Source organism: Bubalus kerabau, chromosome 7 (assembly GCF_029407905.1).
Source record: "Bubalus kerabau isolate K-KA32 ecotype Philippines breed swamp buffalo chromosome 7, PCC_UOA_SB_1v2, whole genome shotgun sequence".
Taxonomy (NCBI): Eukaryota; Metazoa; Chordata; class Mammalia; order Artiodactyla; family Bovidae; genus Bubalus; species Bubalus kerabau.
The window spans coordinates 103,476,609-103,493,994 of NC_073630.1; the positions used below are offsets into that span (position 1 = coordinate 103,476,609).

At 45.5% G+C, this 17,386-nt stretch overlaps 2 long non-coding RNA genes across 2 annotated transcripts in view; one reads left to right on the forward strand and one right to left on the reverse strand.

Annotated features, from left to right (window-relative positions):
- Positions 1-8,287, reverse strand: part of LOC129658067 (uncharacterized) — a 45,065-nt gene extending 36,778 nt beyond the window's left edge. Inside the window, exons 1-3 of the long non-coding RNA XR_008717253.1 lie at positions 6,938-8,287; positions 5,168-5,322; positions 2,502-2,579 (exon numbers count right to left, since the gene is read on the reverse strand). This is a non-coding gene — a long non-coding RNA (uncharacterized LOC129658067). The remainder of the gene's footprint in view (positions 1-2,501; positions 2,580-5,167; positions 5,323-6,937) is intronic.
- LOC129658068 (uncharacterized) lies at positions 7,026-14,111 on the forward strand. The gene is made up of 4 exons (XR_008717254.1): positions 7,026-7,116; positions 9,743-9,826; positions 10,124-10,276; positions 13,895-14,111. It is a non-coding gene; the product is annotated as an uncharacterized LOC129658068 (long non-coding RNA).
- Positions 14,112-17,386: the final 3,275 nt, after the last annotated feature.

The window sequence follows — 17,386 nt, forward strand, 5'->3', positions numbered from 1 at the left end:
CACTGTTCATTTTCACTGTCAAACACACTATGCTGCTAAGTCACTTCAGTCGTGTACGACTCTGTGCGACCCCATAGACGGCAGCCCACCAGGCTCCCCCGTCCCTGGGATTCTCCAGGCAAGAACTCTGGAGTGGGTTGTCATTTCCTTCCCCAATGCATGAAAGTGAAAAGTGAAAGTGAAGTCGCTCAGTCGCAAACACACTATGGGACAGCTTTAATTAAACAATACCAATTTACCATCATACTTAATACTTGCTTATTAAAGTGTTGTGTGAGAAAAACACAAAAGTTCATTGTTCTTACAAGCAATACAGCTATATACGTTTCTTAGGCTCATTTCTTCTATCAGGGCTTCCCTTGTGCCTCAGCTGGTAAAGGATTGGTCGCCAATGCGGGAGACTTGGGTTTGACCCCGGGGTTGGGAAGATCCCCTGTAGATGGGAAAGGCTACCCACTCCAGTATTCTGGCCTGGAGAATTCCATGGACTGTATAGTCCATAGGGTTGCAAAGAGTTGGACATGACAGCAAGTTTCACTTCACTTCACTTCTTCTTCCATCATATTCAACTATATGAAAGACAACAGCTTCCAATTAAGAAAGAGTTTATGGCTTCCAAATGAGGTATAATATGCTTAATGAAAGCAGCAGTTAAGTTTAGAGCCTGAATTTGAATCGAGATTAATACTTGCTAATATCATCAAATCCTGAAAGATGATGCTGTGAAAGTGCTGCACTCAATATGCCAGCAAATTTGGAAAACTCAGCAGTGGCCACAGGACTGGAAAAGGTCAGTTTTCATTCCAATCCCAAAGAAAGGCAATGCCAAAGAATGCTCAAACTACTGCACAATTGCACTCATCTCACACACTAGTAAAGTGATGCTCAAAATTCTCCAAGCCAGGCTTCAGCAATATGTGAACCGTGAACTTTCAGATGTTCAAGCTGGTTTTAGAAAAGGCAGAGGAACCAGAAATCAAATTGCCAACATCTGCTGGATCATGGAAAAAACAAGAGAGTTCCAGAAGAACATCTATTTCTGCTTTATTGACTATACCAAAGCCTTTGACTGTGGGGATCACAATAAACTGTGGAAAATTCTGAAAGAGATGGGAATACCAGACCACCTGACCTGCCTCTTGAGAAACCTATATGCAGGTCAGGAAGCAACAGTTAGAACTGGACACGGAACAACAGACTGGTTCCAAATAGCAAAAGGAGTACATCAAGGCTGTATATTGTCCCCCTGCTTATTTAACTTATATGCAGAGTACATCATGAGAAACACTGGGCTGGATGAAGCACAAGCTGGAATCAAGATTGCTGGGAGAAATATCAATAACCTCAGATATGCAGATGACACTACCCTTATGGCAGAAAGTGAAGAGGAACTCAAAAGCCTCTTGATGAAAGTGAAAGAGGAGAGTGAAAAAGTTGGCTTAAAGCTCAACATTCAGAAAACGAAGATCATGGCATCTCGTCCCATCACTTTATGGGAAATAGATGGGGAAACAGTAGAAACAGTGTCAGACTTTATTTTTTTGGGCTCCAGAATCACTGCAGATGGTAACTGCAGCCATGAAATTAAAAGATGCTTACTCCTTGGAAGAAAACTTATGACCAACCTAGATAGCATATTTGAAAGCAGAGACATTACTTTGCCAACAAAGGTCCATCTAGTCAAGGCTATGGTTTTTCCACTGGTCATGTATGGATGTGGGAGTTGGACTGTAAAGAAAGCTGAACACTGAAGAATTGATACTTTTGAACTGTGGTGTTGGAGAAGACTCTTGAGAGTCCCTTGGACTGCAAGGAGATCCAACCAGTTCATTCTGAAGGAGATCAGCCCTGGGATTTCTTTGGAAGGAATGATGCTAAAGCTGAAACTCCAGTACTTTGGCCACCTCATGTGAAGAGTTGACTCATTGGAAAAGACTCTGATGCTGGGAGGGATTGGGGGCAGGAGGAGAAGGGGACGACAGAGGATGAGATGGCTGGATGGCATCACTGACTCGATGGATGTGAGTCTGGGTGAACTCTAGGAGTTGGTGATGGACAGGGAGACCTGGTGTGCTGCGATTCATGGGGTCGCAAAGAGTCGGACACGAACTGGCTGAACTGAATATCATCAAGTAATCTTGCTGAGCCTCAGTATACTCATCTGTAAAATGGGGATAATAATAATACCTGCTTCATAGGGCTATTGGGAGGATTACATGAGATGATGTAAAGTATGTGAAGATGTGTAAAGTATGCTAGATAGTGCCTGGTATATAGTAAGCACCCAATAAATGACAAACATAACTAAAATTTGGAAAGGAAATTTTAGGAATTATATTTACAAAGAGTCATTTTTTATTCTAAAAAATGAGCTAGAATCTTCAAAAAAATCTTAAAAGGTAAAGTATGCTTGTCTATACTTATTTAGATAAAGTTGAATAAAAGTCTATTCCTGTTTTAATGCAGTGATCTAATTAACCTTTTGCCAGTATTAAAACGACCTTGAGTTGGTCCTGTGACCTCAACTGCTTCATGTTGTTGACTTTAAACAGGCTTTTTGGGATGGTCAGAAGTAGCATCTGGTGAGAGAAGCAAAAGGTCAAATTCATTTACTTTGTAATAAATAGAAAATATATTTTACATTAGCTGCTTACAAACAGAAAGAGATGCATAAAATTCTTTGTCAGAACAAGAAGGTAAGATATTACACAAGGAATTTAAAATAAATCAAAAATTCCAAAAAGGAGCCAACATTGATTTTTGGTCACACGCCACTTATTTTATACCAGAAAGTAATTAAATTATTCATTTTTATAAACTAAAGAAATACATTTCCAGCTAACATTAAAATGAAGTAAAGATGAATCTAATTAAACAACACTGATTTATCATCATAAACATTCCTGTCTCAAGCAGAGAAATCACTGAGCTCTATCTAGTGAAAGGGAAAAGATAAATGTAGCTTGTGAAAATGTCAGAACTGTAGAACTGTATGATTTCTGAAACTCTTCCTTGTTTTACAAATGTTTATGCTTCAAAAATCAAAACTCAGGTGGCATCTTTCACGTTACCTACAAACTCGAGGGTGCATGACTCAAAAATAGCCTATTTTATCAACGATGATGTTGGGAAAACTAGTTTCAAAAGAGAATCCAAATCATCAATTATATTAACTTGTTTAATCAAAACCAATCCACACAACCACATCTGATTTTTGTACCTCTTGAAATCTTGGTGGAGTTTTTTTTCCCCCCCAGACTGTTTGTAGAGCAAGTTTCTTTCTATTTATATAACTCTAAGCTGAGTTTCATTGGTATGTAATCATCATCATGACTCGATACAGCAAAAGTAGCCATATCTTTTTATTTACAAATTTCATTTATCAACTTCATGTCCATTTCTGTTTCAAAAGAACACCAAAAGGAGAGCATGAAAGCATTCGAATATACTGCTAATGTGTGTGCAGCCTAGAGTCTTTCTTGAAATGAAACAAGTTCAAGGGCCTGTCTGTCCAGCATTGTTAAGAAAGATTTGTAAAGTATCTTCTTATTGGAAATACATCCAGCTTCTCTCTCTTCTCTGTAATAATAGTAAACTGGTCAGTGGATATTTGGCTTCTGTACATAGTTACACATTATACAAAAGCACCCTTTATGCCTCAAGTGATCTTGCAGGGCCATCATTCGCCTTATGTTCCTCTAAGAGCAAATGTTTACCTCTCTAGCAGGCTCATTCAGTTATCATTTATATCAGTAATCAGTTACAAACTGATCATTCCTATCCCTCCATTATTAATTTGTTATTGCCCTTCAGATCATGCCCCATTTTTCAAGTGGTGTTTCAGAGCGTAAATCATTTTTCCTTGCAAAAAAAAAAATTCAACCATAAATGCCAACTATTTCTGGTGCATTATCATTTGTAATGTCCTAATTATTTTACATAATCAATAACATCAAGTCCCTTTTCTTGGGGACTTTCTGTTTATCTACATTTTATTCTACACACGTCAGTTTCCATCAAGAGCAAAACCGATTTTCTTGTCCTGCCTCTGCTCTCAAGACAACCTTAATTCACCCTAAATCTATTTGCGTTCACTGCATAGTTAAACCCAGTTGGTTATGTTGATATAATTCTGGGGTCCAACATATCATACTCTGCAAAATGTGTTACTTGAAATGCAATCCTGATGATGACCAGGCAACTAGAGGGGGCGTTTTATTTCATTGTTGTTATTTTTGCAGAGGTCTCTGTTTATGATGTGATGCATTTGGGCCTAAGCACATTAGCTGCATTATTCATTGGGTTCATTTGTCAGAACATGCATGTGTATAAAGAACTAATGATCCATATTAAATTAATGGCGCTATAAAAAAGAAAAATACTCCATACAAGCAGCTATGTCAGAAACTACAGACTTTGATAAACCATAGAAAGGACCTAATCAGATGAAGCATTGGACTGTTCTGTCTTCCGAAATTACATTTCTAGAAATGTACTTGTACACAATGTTGGTTTTATTAAAACAAATTAATTCAGTCATTAAGGAATCATAAGGCAAGTGTCTCATAAGTCAGGACCTCCAGTGTAACAAATTGATTAAATGACTGTGTAATAGTCTCTTTAAACAAATCTAGTGTAACAAGTTAATAGATCTGCTCAATTACCATGCTGGGGTGATGAGGATGTGGGCGCCTCTCTCATTAAATCCGGGAGATTGTTCTTAAGAGTTTTTTTCCCCTTTTCTCTCCATTTTTCTGTGAGAGCCCTGGGTTGTGTTTTGGATTTGAGGTTTATTTTTAGGCCTCTGGAAATTGATTGCTCTAACGGAATTAAAAATAAAAAACTGAATTTGATGCTGCTGACTACTCTAGTGGATTTGTCAGCTGCTCTGTTTCGTATCGGTGTTCCTTTCTATCTCTCTCTTTCTCTGTGTGTCTCCCTCCCTCCACACCACCTCAAACCTGAGCATCGGGCGTTGGTTGAAGAGATGCAGGGCTCCCCAAACCGTTCTCGGTATTCAGTACCATAAAGAGGGAAGGCCCTCTAGGATCAGGTTAGACTGCCCTGGTTTAGCAAAATTGACAGCAAAGCGTTCTAACCGGGAAAAACCGGCGGACGACCTGCGGGGAGGGAGGCGGAGTGGGTGGCATGGGCAGAGGTCACCTACGTTTCTTCTGAGTCGGGAGTTTAACGGTGTCCGGACTATTGAGCCTCAGGTGGATTTCATGGAAAGTTTTTCCTCCAGGCTTCTACACGGGAGAGGGAGATTTGCCACCAAGTCCCCCGGTCTTCCTGGGCCTTGTTCATTTCTTCTTAATTTTCCTGAAGGAGGGAGGGGAGACCATCTCAGAAAGTACTCGAGGTGGGGGCGGGGCTCCCGGTCCCCAAGTGCCGAGAAGAGGCCTCGAAGAAATGAGGGGCGGAGCGGGAAGACGGGAGGGAGGCAGGGATGAGGGGATTGGAAGGAAGAGATGGTTTCAACCAAACATCCTATAATGACTTCTCTCTCTAGTGTGTGCTGAAATCCTCGAATCGAAAGAGAGAGACCAGACACGCAGCACCCCTAGAAGCTTTTCCTCTCAACTCCGAGGATGTTCATGGCGGGCTGTTTCTGGGGTTGGGACGGGGCAGAGTAACTTCGAGCCTCTTACCCTTTCCGATGCCCATGACACCCTCTCGCAAAGGCCCTGGGAGAAAAATCTATTACCCCACTGCCATTTTGTTAAGTGTTTGCTCCTGCGATGTGACCCTGCCACTTTATCTGTTGGTTTTTATTTTCTGAGTGCATGTTGCCCATATGTTACTCTAATAGTTGCTATAATTCTTGAGCAATGGGGCTCGTATTTTACGGGGCTGAATTAAAAAGAATGCACTTTAATAAAAACCTGAGCAATACACTAATGGCCTGACATTGATGTATTTGCATAGAGATGAATTATACGGGCCGGCTTGACACGACTTTTAATAAATGATTGAGGAGGTTATTATAAGGATGCACTTTGGTGTGTGTTAACAGGTTATTTTAGTGCTTCCGTAGCCAAAACTGGGAGCAACACAGTTCTGCTGCACGTAGTCGGAGGGTACTTTTTGTCTTACATCTCGTGACATTTATTGGGACCGCTCCGTCCCCATATTACCGTCGCAAACTGCATTTTATTAACCATTAGTGCGTTCACTGTGAATGGAATCGGAGAAATGAAAAAGAAAAATGAAGCCGCCCCTCCCCCCATTAGCCATCAAAGTAGTCAATAATGAGCGCTTGACGCCAGTCGCCCTTCTTCGGAAGTCCCAGAGGGCTGGCCAAGCTCAACTTAGAACCCGCAGGACAAGCAGCGGCTCTCCCGGGAACCGCTCAGCGAAATGCCGCTGAGCAGGGGAGAAAAGAAAACACTAAGACACAAATTGTGGACGACTCAGGAAGCGTCCGCCGCCGAGACTGTGGGCACTTGGACCAAGAGGGTCTCTGCACCCAGATTATCCAACAGCTCAGACACTCCCTAGAGGAGACACCCAAGAGGATACATCCAAATACCTGCTTGCACGCGCATTCTTTTGTCCTGCTTGAATTTCTTTTCACCACGTGGGCGAACTACTTAGTAAACCAGGAATAAACTATTTAAAAATATATTTGCAACTGCGGGAGACCCTGCCGTCCCTTCTGATCTCTGGAGAAACGGCTCCAACGCGCTCTAGGGAGGGATTTCCGAGCCCGAGATGCGAGCAGCGTCCCCATCTCTGCGCCCGTAGGGCGCCGCGCCCAGTAGGCGCGCTCGGGGACTGGGTCGCGCGCCCAACCTTCCCTGGAGTCACAACGGAGGAAGGAGCAACGTCCCCACCCCGAGCCTAAAGGGAGTGGGAAGAGAACAAAGGTCGGAGGGGGGTGGGGCAGGGCGTGAGAGACATGAAACACCCTCGCGCCCCCTTCTGCGAGGGGTACCTGAATCTCCAAAATTCTCCGCGAGCGGCACTCTCCCTCCGCGCCCGGGTGGGGTGACTCCTCGCCGCGCGACACCCGCCGCCGCGCCTCCCAGTCTCCCCACAAACAGATGTTTTCGTCCCTCGCGGAGATCTGCAACTGATGTTCGGGGCAGCTGGTGGACGGCGCTAGCAACCTGCGTGGGTTCTAGAACATACCTGGTGGGAGCTGCCGGGGAGAGGGGAGAGGCAGTCTGGAGGGGGAAGGGAAAGGGAAGGGGAAGAATCGGGAGTGTGTGTATGAAAGACAAGAGAGAGAAATTTGTGTTCACACGTGCGCGCACACTTCTCTACGTTCATTTAAGAGCGGGTTTTGTATTTTTCGCGGTGAAGTCCAGCATGGCTGCGGTGACCTTTCCGGCATCTTTGTGATCACCAAGTAAGGAGAGAAGTAGAGAGAAGATGGAAGCTAGCGTAGTAGTATGCCTGGATGGTCCGTGCCGAGGAGCCCGGGAAGACAGCCCGTCCTCGTCTAGGAACTGCGCAACGTGGTGTCCACAGCCCGGGCCTTGCAAACTCTGAGACCCCGAGAGGCCCGGAAGAGGCTTCTTTCTCTGAGCCGGTGGTGGCGGCGAAGGCGCGGTGCATCGACCACGTGAGAGGCCCCGATTAGCCTTGGACCACAGGGATCTGGGTGACAAAGCTCCGGGCGCCACCCTCGGTGTGGAGGGCGCGGGGTTTCTCACTCGGCCTGCAAGGGGCGCGTTCGGCCTCCCCAGGGCCCAGCCTGGGGTCAGGATCCCCGGTGCCCGAGTCTCCCGCCCCTCCTGCAGGGGGCGCGCTGGGCCTCCGAGGTTCAGCCTTCGGCCTCCAGTTCAGTTCAGTTCAGTTCCGTTCAGTCTCTCAGTCGTCTCCGACTCTTTGCGACCCCAGGGCCTGCAGCACGCCAGGCCTCCCTGTCCATCAAACTCACGTCCGTTGAGTCCGCGATGCTATCCAACCATCTCATCCTCTGTCGTCCCCTTTTCCTCCCGCCTTCAATCTTTCCCCTCCAAGCTCTGGTTTTAAAAAAAACCTCGTGGAGAAGCAGAAAGAGCAGAACGTGTTTGGCTCTGCGCCAGGCACCCGGGTTTCTTTCCCTCCTCTGTGCAGCCGCTCTGTGGAGAGTCTCACGGGGTATCCTATCAGTTCTGGGCTCGGCGGTACCAAGGGAAGATAGTACCGACGATGCCTCCCGCGGGGCTTCTGAGTCCTCTCCTTGCAGCAGGAGCCCGACGGGCTGCGCACACGTGGCGATGGCATGTGTCGCTCCTGAAGGCTGCTCTCCAAGGCCTTTGCCTAGCCCTTAGGGACCGAAGCCGCGGGGTCCGCTGTGGGCCCAGGGTCCGGGAAGGGCATCCTGAATCCCAAACACACTTCTTTAGGCTGAGCCAAAAAAAAAAAAAAAAAAAGGCAGAGCCAAAATGAGAGAGGGAAACACGGTGACGGCCACTTCCGAACTCTTGTCGAATTTCCCGGGCCTTGTCACCCCCTGAAAGTAGAGAACAGAGAACGCGGTGGCGAGAGATTGATTGACTGGTGGAGGTGAGTTCCCTGTGGTCCAGTAACTGGATTGGAGCTCAGTCCTTATCATGGGAAGATAGCGGAGGAGGCAGCACGAAAAGAGCGGGTCTGAAAGGGACAGCTGGACGACCCTTTCCGGCTCAGGGGAATGTGGAAGGATCTGAGCACCTGTGCCTCTGAGGGTACCAGTGCGCCTCCTGGGAGGATGGGGTGTGTGGTGCAGCCATCTGCAGAGGCACCGCCCTCTGGGTTTAAAGTGGTCAATAAGAGAAGTGAGCAAACCCATCCAGTGGACTCTCCTTGCCTCCATTCTCACGTCATCCAGGCAGCCAGTACCACCATGAAACCCTCCTAACAGACATGCTCTTGCCCGCTTGTCCCCTTTTGCAGACATGAATTCCAGGGTCCGAAGTGTGCAGGTCAGAGGAGCGGGAGAGGACAGATCTCGAGCCTGTACACAGGATTTCCCTGCGGGGAGCCTCTTCCAGATCAAATAGAATGCGGCTTGCAAATACCTTTTTAAAAATCCGTCTACCCGTTTAATCAGGGCGAATTCCGATTTGGCTCCTTCAAACCTTTGTGATTCAAAGGGAAACTCAGCACCCCCGCCCCAAACTCCGCATCTTTTGTTTCTAGGTCCTTTTTGAACCAGCAGAATTTTTCAGAGCTCCCCCGGCCTTCAAGCTCTGTGCGGTGTTCCCTCTCTCCTGACCTGAACAGAAAGTTCTAGGAGGCCCAGGCCAGGCACAGCCTCTCAGGCTTTGGGGAGATTATTTCAACGCCTGCCTGTTGTAGGTGGGACACAGAGATTATTCCAGACTTTTCCCTTAAGAACACTTGTCCAGTCTGGTAAATCTTCCCAAGCCAGCACTCTTCCCCTTTTTCCCTGGGGAAGCTGAGTTCCTCACTCTCTGCTCTTATACACTCCCTGATCTTTAAAGAGAACCTCCTGGGTGCCAATTCAGGGAAGAGATGAAAAGAAAAAGGAGTTTTTCTGCCCAGCAAAATAGGATCCAGTAAAAGGGAGAGCCCAGACTTAAGTTGTGGACTGAAACCCTGAGACCAGACACCATTCTCTGGGTAAGGGTCTCCCTGATTTCCAGGGAATAAAGGTAGCACACAAAAGACTTTTCTAGGTGTCCCTGGCAGCCAGGGGACAATGCGTGGATGTTGCTGTAAACCAGCAGTATGTTGGGTTGGCCATTCAGTAAGTGCCTTCTGCTTTTATGAGATGTAACAGAAAAAATCCTAATGAATTTTTCAGCCAGCCTAATAGAAAAGGTGCTGGAGAAAAGTTGTTTAATGATGAAGACATCACAAGTGGAAGAATTCATATCCCTTTGGACAGGTGAGTACAGGGAACTGTGTGGGAAGTGGGGGAAGATATTGCTAGTTTCATAATTTCAGTTAAGAGACCTGAGGTCTGGACTTATTCTTCCTTCTCCTTGGATCCTAGATCCTCCAGAACAAAATTTTAAAAACTTGCCTTGGAAATAGAAGTGGTCATTGGCTGTTGGCTTTCAATACAGAGGCTAATGGTGGAGGGGATGGGACAGGGAAACCAGGAGCTCCTAAATTCCCTATTCTAGGGGAAAGAAAGGGAGTGGATGAAAGAAAACAGCTTAATTGTAACATTGACCAACAGGTCAAGAAGTTGACTCCAAACCCACCACCACCAGCTACTTGTAACAAGATCTCCTGCAGGCTTCTCGGAGCTCTCACACTCTCTAAGGATCAGTTCACCACGCAGAGGTCTCTGAAGATGCAAAGGTGTCCACAGTGCATCCAGACTTTTCAGGTACAGAGAACAACATGAGACAGACATGGAGGGTGGCCAAGAGAAACACTTTGTAGTCTTAGTGAGAGACAGAGAATCCTCTAACAGCAGGAAATCCCAGGTAAAATGTACAGGAGTTAGATGTATTCATTTATGTCTTATATCTTCTCAAGTTTTTGTCCCTAAGAAAATATTGCTGGAAATCTAAGTTTGATATTGCAGACTATTGGATGGCATCAATGACTGAGACATGCATCTCAATTGCAGCATGCTGAGTGGCTTCAGTCATGTCCAACTCTGTGCGACCTTATGGACTGTAGCCAGCCAGGCTCCTCTGTCCATGGAATTTTCCAGGCAAGGATACTGGAGTGGGTTGCCGTTTCCTCCTCCAAGAGTATTTTAAATGGCCAGTAAAGTGAAAGTGTTAGTCACTCAGTTGTGTCCAACTGTTTGCAACCCCATGGACTGTAGCCCACCAGGCTTCTCTGTCCATGGAAATCTCCAGGCAAGAATACCAGAGTGGGTAACCATTCCCTTCTCCAGGGGATCTTCCTGGGGATCAAACCTGAGTCCCCTGCATTCCAGGTGGATTCTTTATCATCTGAGCCAGCAGGGAGGCCCAGTAAGTCCTCCTTTGTTTTTTTAATGCATAATTATAACCCATGTGCCTTGAAGAATGACATATATCACTATGAATGATGATTATGCTGAAGATTTTATTTTAAAGTTATTTACAAGTAACAATGTGAGCTGATAAATGAATTTATTATAATAACCTTACTTGATCTTCCATTTTGTAAAAAAAAAAAATCTTTACATTGAACTCACCCATTTGCTATTTAAGCTGTTCATGTCTAATTGTACAGCAATTTGTCAGATGTTTACATGTATACACAGAGGTAAGTAAGACTCTTCCTAGCTTGGAAATCAGTTCTCTGCCTCCAGGCTGGGAGATGAGAAAGGGTTGCCATAAAGGTCTGTCATTTTCTTTAAGACCTTCAAGAAAATGCAAAGTCCCCTGTGACTTCAGCTTCATTGGGGGGGGGGTGTGTGTGTGTGCATTCAAAAATTACTCCTTGAATACCTCCTATGGACCAGGCACTGTGTAGTGTCCTGGGAATCCAGCAGTAAACGTGGACCAAGTGTGCTGTGCCCTGGAAGTTTGTTCTGCATCTTAGTTTTCCAAGAGGTGGTACCATTGCACCTCTGTCCAAACTGTTACCCACTCTGGCCTTTAAGGCAAACTCTTATTATTTCACATGCTTGGTGAAATGACATAGCCCTGTTCTATAAAGAGAGCTTCCCTGGTGGCTCGGTGGTAAAGATTCTGCCTGCCAATGCAGGAGCCTCAGGTTCGATCCCTGGGTCAGGAAGATCCCCTGAAGGAGGAAGTGGCAACCTGCTCCAGTAGTCTCGCCTAGGAAATCCCATAGACAGAGGAGCCTGGTGAGCTACAGTCAATGGGGTCGCAAAAGAGTCAGACAGGACTGAGGGACTAAACAACAACATACCATAAAGATGGAGAAGGAGGGAACGAGGAGGGGGAAGAAGAAGAGGGAGAGGTGGAATGGGGAGGAGGGAGAGGAAGGAGAAGGGAGAAAGAGGGAGAGAGACACGCAGGCAGGCAGACTGTTGGCTGGAAACCATCATGAGCCTTTTATGCAAACTGTGGGTCCCTAGCTGCCAGTCACCTTGAAAGTGAAAGTGAAGTAGCTCAGTCATGTCCGTCTCTTTGCGACCCCATGGATTATAGCTTGCTAGGCTCCTCTGTCCCTGGAATTCTCCAGGTAAGAATACTGGAGTGGGTTGCCATTTCCTTCTTCAGGGGATCTTCCTGACCCAGGGAACGAACCCAGGTCTCCCTCATTGCAGGCAGACGCTTTAGCGTCTAAGCCACCAGGGAAGCCAGTCACCTTACGTGTACAGAAAGCAAGGTCTCTTGAAGTCATCCATTTCTGCCTTACTCTCTGTGTCAAGAAGGTTAATGACAACACACAGATTTCATATATGCCTTCACAGTCCCTTGTCTCTTTGCACAGCCTTTATCAGAATACCTCAGCTGGCACTGGGGTGGCTTCTTACAGCAAAGGCCATGAAGGCCAACCCTTCAACTGTATTTGCAGTTTGCATGGTTACCCTGCATGGACTTTTCTGCTTCTGCAGTGATGCAAAGGATGTGCAAGTGTAGAGTAGTATGGCAGAGAGGAGGAACCATCTGCCCATCAATACTGATTGGCAGCCGTTGCCCGGGCTCACTCGGGAAGAAGCAGGGTCTACAGGAGCGTTCCTCTCAATCAAGAGCCAGTTCTCCTGGCTTCGGGGACCTGCCTTTATTTTTCTAGAGCTTGCTGTCTCCCTTTGTCCTTCATCCCAAGGAGCCAATGGCAGTTTCAGTGCCTGTCCCTTACTGCCTCTCTCTCTCCTGCTTTCTTGCCACCTTGACTCTCCTGGAAACAAGTTCTGTCCCCAGTTCTCAAAGGAAAGACAAGGGGGACAGTCCTAAACCCTCAATCTTAACTCAAAACTCAGGGTCCCTTCTTTTCTTTGTACCTTTTTTTCATTTCCCTGAGCTTTTCTCCCCCTAGAGTTAAGCTTTTCCTGCCTTTAACCAGCCAGAGTAAAGATGGCAGTGTATCTGTAGCCATGTTCCATAGTTAAGCAAATAAAACTGCCTATGAAGCCAGATCCTAGTTCTTTCCAAGTCTTGGACTCCTTCATGAGAAACAACAGTATGACAGAGTTAGCCAAACTATACATCCACATTATGAGATACGGTCATCACCTCTTACATTTATTTATGTGCGCTTTATATTTTTAAGCTTCCCTGGTGGTTCAGATGGTAAAGAGTCTGCCTGCAGTGCGGGACACCTGGGTTCGATCCCTGAGTTGGGAGGGTCCCCTGGAGAAGGGCATGGCAACCCACTCCAGTATTCTTGCCTGGAGAATTCCATGGACAGAGGAGCCTGGCGGGCTGCAGTCTATGGGGTTGCAAAGAGTCGGTCACGACTAATCATAGCACATTTACTTCTTGGGAAATGCTTCAGTCTTGGTTCCAAGTTTTCTACAAGTGATACTACTCTATTACTACTACTACGACTACTGGCATAATAGTTTTTATTATTATATTTCAGAAAGAGCATTTCTAGAGAACAGAAATAGGTCTGTTATATACTACATTAGTTATCTGTTCTTGGGCTTCCCAGGTGGTGCTAGTGGTAAAGAACTCTTCTGCCAATGCAGGAGAGCTAAGAGACTTGGGTTCAATCCCATGATTGCAAAGATCCCCTGGAGGAGGGCATGGCAACACACTCGAGTATTCTTGCCTGGAGAATCCCCATGGACAGAGAAGCCTGATGGGCTACAGTCCATGGGGTCACAAAAGAGTCGGACATGACTGAAGCAACTTAGCGGGCATGCCCGTGTAACAAATTACCCCCAGATGTAATGACTTCATAAACCTTGGTTACCTCATACAGTTGTTATAGCTCAGAAATTGCGGAGCTCTTAGAAGGGTGACTCTGCCTCAATGTACCTCATGAGGTCACAGTCACATGTTGTCCAGGGCTGCAGTCATGTGAAGGCTTGAGTGGGGATAGGGGACCTGATTCCAGAGTTCACTTAACATTCCTTAAAAATTAGGACTCATGATTGACAGAGGCCTCAGCTACTCACCAGAAGGCCCTCCCCATGGGGCTGCTTGATTGTCCTCATAGCATGGCAACTGAGTGATCAAGAGAAAAGACAAGGGGGCTGCTACAGAGCCTTCTATGACCCAACCACACAGCATCACTTCTGCCGCACTGTGTTCATCAGAGTGTCTCAGTATAGCCCCTCTCAGGGAGAGAAGCATTATGCTCCATGCTTTGTAAAAAATGTAATTTTATTTAGTTAGTTCGTTTTGGCTGTGCTGTGTCTTCATTGCCACATGGGCTTTTCTTTAGTTGCAGTGAGCAGGGGCTACTCTCTAGTTACGGTGAGCAGGCGTCTCATTGAAGTGGCTTCTCGTGTTGCAGAGCATGGGCCCTAGGGCGGACAGGCTTCAGTGGTTGCAGCACAAGGTCTCAGCAGTTGCGGCTCCCGGGCTTTAGAGCACAGGCTCAATAGTTGTGGCACATGGACTTAGTTGCTCCTTGACATGTGGGATCTTCCCAAACCAGGGATCAAACCTGTGTCTCCTGCTGCTGCTGCTGCTAAGTCGCTTCAATCACGTCCGACTCTGTGCAACCCCATAGATGGCAGCCCACCAGGCTCCCCCGACCCTGGGATTCTCCAGGCAAGAACGCTGGAGTGGGTTGCCATTTCCTTCTCCAATGCGTGAAAGTGAAGTCACTCAGTTGTGTCCGACTGGCAGCAACCCCATGGACTGCAGCCCACCAGGCTCCTCCGTCCATGGGATTTCCCAGGCAAGAGTGCTGGAGTGGGGTGCCATTGCCTTCTCCGCTCCCGCATTGGCAGGCAGATTCTTATCCATTGGACCACCGGGGAAGTCCTAGGCTCCATCTTTTAAAGGAAAGAATATCAAGGAATTTGGAGAAATATTTGAAAACCGCTTTAGGGTCTTTCCAGTGTCACGGAAAATATCCCTTGTTCCCACTTCAACTTTAACTTTTCATACCCTTTCCTCCATTGAAGAGTTATCCTGTACAAGACAGAAGGGGCTTCCCAGGTGGCACTAGTTTGGTACTACCCAGTGGCAATGCAGGAGACAAAAGAGACCTGGGTTTGATTCCCTGGGTCAGGAAAATCCCCTGGAGAAGGAAATGGCAACCCACTGCAGTATTCTGGCCTGGAGAATCCCAGGAATAGAGCCTGGCGGGCTACAGTCCATGGGGTCACAAAGATATGAAATAGTGTTACTATGAATAATTGCACAATTATCATCTCCATTTTAGAGATGAGAAGACTGAATTTTCAGCAACCTTACTTTTCTCTGGTCTATATAAGCAAATTGGTCCCAAACAACATACTGACCGTTGATAGATTTTTCAGAAGGCATGCTCCTTCAGAATTTTCTTTAGAAATAAAACTGTATAATAGAAGTATGCTGATTTTTTTCTCAACTGAATATCTCTGCTCTCTTGTAATAACTGAGTATATAAGATAATTATATCTCAATATTTCCTTTAGCTTCACCAAGGTAGACATAGGCAGTGACATTAGGAGGGTCACAGGGCCCCTCTACAAAAATAATACACCTTCATTAAACTCTTTCTCTATAATGAGGAAGGAATTCACCTTTGAATAGATCTTCACCCAAACTAGCCCTTATTATTCAAAGCAGACTAAAATAGAAACCCTAGATGAGGCTTCTACTTCAGAATTCCTGCCAGGCAACAAAGAAACATTATACTCCACTTTTTTCCAAGTGTGATATTCAATGGAAATATCTGGTCTGGGCCAGAAAATAAATGATGCATATCTAGATATTCATCTTTGAGGTGAATAATCTGTTGGATCAAAGAAGAAGACTGGAGAGTGAACTGAAGCTTTCAGCTAAACCTTCCAGTTTATGAAACCACCCCAAGCCAGTCTCTGGAATGCTCTGCTGTGCTTAGTCGTGTCTGACTCTTTGCGACCCCATGGACTGTAGCCAGCCAGGCTCCTCTGTCCATGGAACTGTCCAGGCAAGCATACTGGAGTGGGTTGCCATGTTAATGCTGAAGACTGAACTTCAGGAAAATAGCCCAGCCCTTTTGTCCTCCCACGCACACCAAGTCAAGCTTTTCATCATTAGATGTGGGGCATATATTATTGTAATTTCTGCAGACCTTGAAAAAGGCTACATTAGAGAGACTGTTTCTCTGTGAAGCTGGAGTCTAAATGCTGCAGAACAAAATATACACTTTCTTGTCAAAGAAAGGAAGGGTAAAGAGGAACTGACTTTTTTTAAGTTATACTGGGAAGGCAGAAGAATATTTTTTGCATTTGTGTGTGTGTGGTGCAAAGGAGAAAATTTATAGAAATCTGCTCAGATTAACCTAAAATAGAGTTTATAGATGAAATCTGCTGCTTCCTCTGTTGTTATTACGTGAGTCTATTGTCAGGGATTGATGAAAGAGTCAGTCTCTTTTAGGCTATTCAGGGCTAGGAGTTCCCAAGTGGAATTTCACCTCTCCTGTGTGTGTGTGAGTGTGAGTGTGTGTGCTGATGACCAGCTTAATGGACAAGACAGTGGAGATCTACCCTAGCTGGGCTCATAACACACTCATGTTCATGACATCAGGCTCTAAAAGTTTTCAAAGGCACTCTCAGGCTCTGTTGCCTAATACTGTATTTGTAAGAAGAGCTGGCCTCCAGTCCAGATTGCTTGCACACTGAGCGGTGAGGGGCACACGTCTTTCCAGGGAAGAATGAACCATTTTTGGTTCCTCCGAAGTAGAGAAAGGGAAAGTGGATTACAGTACTCACATGCTTGGGAAGCTGCTCAATAAACCACAACTTCTGGGAAAGAAGGTGTAGAGCTTTACAGAATCCTCTGAATGTGAGCCAAAGAAAGGTAAAATCAATTAGAACTGAGCCTGGAATTTGGGGACTGAGAAAGTAACCGAGTAGGAGCTTCAAATTGTGAACGCAGCTGGGACATCTGAGAGGCAGGAACAAGGCCCTTCGCTTCCAGGCTGAGTGCCCTCACCCAACCTTACTGGGTTTCCCTTTATAGGAAAAGACATTCATGTATAAAACAAAAATGAGAAAGCAGTTTTACCCTCCTTTAACCACACACACACAGAGCCCTCATTTTTCTCATTTTGTTTTACATGTTGACACTTTACCTATAAGCATTTTTAAAAGCAGAGGTGGAGTGGAAGATAGGGGAAATGGATGAAGGTGATCAAAATGTAGAAAACATCTGGGCATGTAATGTACAGCCCAGTGATCACGGTTAACAATACTGTAGTGTATATGCAAAAGTCACTAAGAGACTAGATCTTAAAAGTTTTCATCATAAGGAAAAAAAAATGTGAGGTGATGGATATTAACTAGATGTATCATGGTGATTATTTTGCAATATATACATATGTCAAAACTTTATGTTGTATACCTTATACTTACACAATGTTATTTGTCAATTTTATCTTAATAAAACTAAGGAAAAAATTTTAAATAAAAGCAGAGGTGTATTGGGCCACTTGT